This window comes from Cebus imitator, unplaced genomic scaffold, assembly GCF_001604975.1.
Source record: "Cebus imitator isolate Cc_AM_T3 unplaced genomic scaffold, Cebus_imitator-1.0 Scaffold224, whole genome shotgun sequence".
Classification (NCBI taxonomy): Eukaryota; Metazoa; Chordata; class Mammalia; order Primates; family Cebidae; genus Cebus; species Cebus imitator.
Genome location: NW_016107539.1, coordinates 2,083,595 through 2,088,576, shown reverse-complemented (window position 1 = coordinate 2,088,576; position 4,982 = coordinate 2,083,595).

Sequence of the window (4,982 nt, the reverse complement as noted above, 5' to 3'; positions counted from 1 at the left end):
TCTTGATCTCTTGACCTCGTGATCCACCCGCCTCGGCCTCCCAAAGTGCTGGGATTACAGGCTTGAGCCACCGCGCCCGGCCTATTGTGAAGATTTTAAATCAGATTGAATCTAGGCTAAGTTTGGCTTGAGCCAAACTGTAAGGAAAACCTCTATTTAATTCCAGATTTTTTTTTTTTTTTGGAGGCAAAGTCTCACTCTGCCACCCAGGCTGGAGTGCAGTGGTGTGATCTCAACTCTCTGCAACCCTTCGCTTCCTGGGTTCAAGCAATTCTCCTGCCTCAGCCTCTTGAGTAGCTGGGACTACAGGTGCGTGCCACCACATGCGGCTAATTTTTTGTATTTTTGGTAGATACGGGGTTTCATCGTGTTAGCAGGATGGTCTCAATTTCCTGACCTTGTGATCCGCCTACCTTGGACTCCCAAAGTGCTGGAATTACAGGCGTGAGCCACCGGACCCAGCCAACTCCAGGTTCTTTAACTCCAACATTTTTGCTTTACAAATAAACTAAAGATCTTCATTTAAAAAATTATTCTCCAAAGTTTTCAGAGAAACTATAGATTTGCTTTGCACTTCAAAACAGTAGAGTACAATAGCACAACCACCACTTAGGGAGACATTTTGGTTCATTTATTTAGCCTATGTTTATGGAAGTTCCTAATATGCTTTTATGTGTTTAGCATACAGTGGTCGTTGACATCCATAATCTGCCATGGTAGGTTACTCAATAAATTACATTGCTGGCCTCATTCATCTCAAAATCTAATGGAGAAAGATGCATAAAAATCTGGAAAGTAAATACATGCACACAAAAATTTAGGGCACTACGTTATCAGTCTCTTAAAGCAGGGGTTGGCAAACCATGTCCCTACAGCCTGTATAGTTGACCATTCTTGCTTGTTGACACATACATAGTCCATGGCTACTTTTGCACTAGAGTGGACGGTTGAGCAATGGGAACAGAAACCATGTGGTCCACAAAGTCTAAAATATTTGCCATCTAGCCTTTTACAGAAAAAGTTTGTTGACCTCTGTAAAGAAACAAAAAGGTCGACATATTGAAGTGCCGGCAGTGGAAGTGAAGCAGAAGGTCTGGGAAGAACTCACTAAGGCGGTGGGTGGCATTTGAGTTGAGATCTGTGCAATAACAAGCCAGCCATGGGAAACCACATGTTTTGGACAAACAGAGTGATATGATTTTGGTGTTTTTGGTTTGTTTGTTTCAGCAGAGTATGGCCTTAAAGCTGATCAACAAGTTGCCAAGCTGTCATATACATTAGGCAAGCCTCAAGTGGTAAAAGAAACACACACTCAACCTTCAGCTCGTTTCCTGTGTCCTGTGATAAAAGCATTTTCTAGTCATCTCTGTATTCTCATTAAGAAGAGGGAGGTGAGCTCCCTACAGTTCAATAAGCAACTCTACCAAGAAGGAATGCTGTGGCCCACCCCTAAAGGAAGGCACTTATTTTTAAGGTCAAGGGTTAGAGCAAAACTCTACTTTCTTTAGGAAATCTTTCTCCTTGCTTTGCATGGGATGAACTCACCCTCCTCTTCAGTTCTAACTCTCTTTCTCTCACCTTCATGCCTTTGTGCTGTTGTAGCACACCTGCTTGAACCTTGCTGGGGATCTCTTTTCCCAGAAAAGGTATTCCAATATCATTTGGGAAGAAGCAGAAGGATCAAGACAAGGAAATCTAGGCGAACAAGATAATAAAGAAGTCCAGACTCTTGTCCATGTATTTGCCCCTGCACTGTAAGTGGCCTGTGTTGCCGGAGAAGGTGGCAGTCGTGCCAGTCAGGGACTATTGTTCTTCTTCTGGAATGCTCCATGTCTTCAAGTGGCCCACTTCTCAGAAAAGGCTAAAAAACCACCTTGCCTTTTGTGCAGTATCTCACACCAATGTCCCTTTAACTCTCGATTCTAAAACCACATTTGAAACTCTTTTGGGTGGAAATCCACACTTAGCAAGCATGTCCTTGCCTCTATTAAAAATCTCGTGCTCCAATTTCAGATATTTTCACCATACTTGTGGTGGTCTTGATGGATAAATTAAATCTGCTTCTCTCCTGATTGCCTTGCTGGCCCTCTTTGTAACTTCACTTTGTATTCCTTTCTGTTCAATACTTTTCAGAGTACTGAGAGTTTAAAGAGGTACAATAAATCCCAGATCAGTTTTTAATGACCACGGTAAGCCTGCTTGTAATATGTCAGTAAGCTGAACCTAAAAGCCAATGGGGAATAGGCCATTTCTGCCTTAGTAATTGCCTCCACAGAAAGATTTATAATGTCATTATCTGAATCTATAAGAAATAACTCATGGAGCTGAAATACCCTAAAAAAAATATTACAATTCTCTTAAAATCTAGTCATTCATAAATGCTAAATCATAAAACTTTTTTCAAGATGTTTTATGTTAAAAGTAAAACCCAGTAAAAATATAAATGCTCGTTTCTTAATCAGATTCCTCATTCTTTATGTATCTGTGTGTGGATTTGCAGTTTTCTGGGATATATTTATAAACCTAACACCAAGCTGCCAGAATCTCCAACTACTACAAGAAGCTACTGCATCTGAAAAGGCATTTCTTCTTGCCTTTTTATCTCTGTTTGATACCAGGGAGTGAGGAGGAAGAGGGCTAGTTAGCATGGCAACAAAATTAATTTCAGCAATAAAAGTCACCCTTTTCCTTAATTTCTCCCTGTAACACACACACACACACACACACACACACAAACACACACACGCATGCACACGTGCACGCACGCACACACACTTCCTGCCAAAGGCTTTACAAAGATGTTTTAAGATATTTCTGCAGCGTCCCTTCCCCCTTAACATTTCCAAATCAAAAAAGAAACAGAAAAAGAAAAGTTGGGGGGGTGGGGGAAGATCAGTCACTTCTTTCAAATAGCCAAAAGCATCCTCCCCAATTTGTCCAGAATTTAATAAAGTCTTGGTATTGCCATATCTTCTCACCTCCCTATAAAATATAGCAACATTTATTCTAATTTCCATAGTTCTAAGAAGTTGTTGGGAGTAGAGAATGTATTACAATTTTTAAATGATCCTGAACATGTTTTCCATAATTTGAGAAGTCCTATACTCTCCTTTTACTTGCCACAAACTTGAACATTAAATAGGGCTCTTTGCAAAATTATCCCCTTCCTTCATTAATGTGCTCAAGGTTGGGAATTTTCTGTACATTTTTAATATCTAGGATTGCAGCTAAGCCTTGTTGAGGGGGTGGGTATCTACAGAGTGTTATTTAAAAGCATTTGGGAAAGAAGAGAAAGCTTGTGTCTTATGTTCACCACTCCTATTGACACCTCACTGAGCCAGCCATCATCACTTCACTCCTTGATTACTTTCTACTTTGACATCTCTATAAATGGTGTCTTGAGTCAACATATCCAAAACTGAACTAACCTTCCTTCCAGGAGCCAGCTTACCTCCATGAATAATACCACCTGCCCATCTGTTCCTTAAAACTAGAAAGCTGGGAAGAAAGCAAAGAAAACCCTTGTCTCCCTTTCTCCCACCATGTGCATCCAAAGAATCACCAAGAAAACTCCTACCTGCAAATGTCTTCCACTTATAAATATTTTTTCTGTCCTCACCCTAGTTTAGTAATTTCTCACACAGACTATTGCAACTATCTCCCAACTGATTGCTCTATGTATGTGTAGATATATACATATATACTTCTTTAAATGTATATATATATCTGTCTATATTTTTGACTCCACATTAGCAACTTTATCTGTCCTGTTTTAATCTATATAATTTTATATATTTTATGTATAAATATATATTTATATAAATATATTATTATATATTTATATATAACATAACTCCATGCTAGCAACTCTGTCTTCTTTTAATCTATATAAATTATTGTATATATTTTATATATAAATATATAATTATATGGAACATAATTGTTATATATTGTTTCCATATTTAGAGAAATAATATGTATACAATTTCTCTATATATATTTCAATACATAGATATATATTATATATAATATATATTTATATATATTATATATAATATATATTTATATATATTATATATAATATATATTTATATATATTATATATAAAGAGAAGTAATATATAAATAACTTCTCTATATATGTTATATATATAGAGAGAAATCATATATATATATATATATATATATCACAACAGATAGAGTTCCTAGTGTGGGAGCAAAAAACAAAAAACCATATAAATAAATTAGTTTTAATAGTGATAAGAGCTATGGAGAAAATACACCAGAATCATATGACAACAATCCAAGGAGGTGGAATGAGCTTAGCCATGAATGCAGAGAGGTAATTAATCACTGAAATATGCAGAGGAAGAGTGATCCAAGTCAGAGGCCAAGCAAGTAGAGGGTTCCCTTGATAGAAACAGGATTCCTGTATTCAAGAAAGAAGACAGTGTAGCTGGAACATTGTGATTTGGGTGCAAAGATGCCTAAAATGAGGCTGAGACTGGATTGCAAAGGTTAATTTATGTGTCAACTTGACTGGACTAAGGATGCCCAGATAGCTGGTAAAACATTGCTGAGTATGTTTATGAGGGTGTTCCCAGAATAGATAAGACTTAGTAGAGAAAATCACCCTCCCCAATGTGGGCAGGCATTACCCAATCCATTGAGGGCCTGAATATAACAAAAATGTAGAGAAAGGGCTAATTTGTTCTCTTTGAGTTGTGACAACCACCTTCTCCTGTCCTCAGACATCAGAGCTCCTGGTTCATGGGCCTTTGAACTCTGGGACTTACACTATTGGCCTCTCTGGTTCTCAAACCTTGAACTTGCACTGAATTACACCAGCAGCTTTCCTGGTTCTCCAGCTTGCAGATAGAAGATGGTGAGACTTCTCAGCTTCTATAATTGTGTGATGCAATTCCCAAGACAAATCCATTTATATCTTTGTTTATACCTATACTTATATCTATCTATATCAAT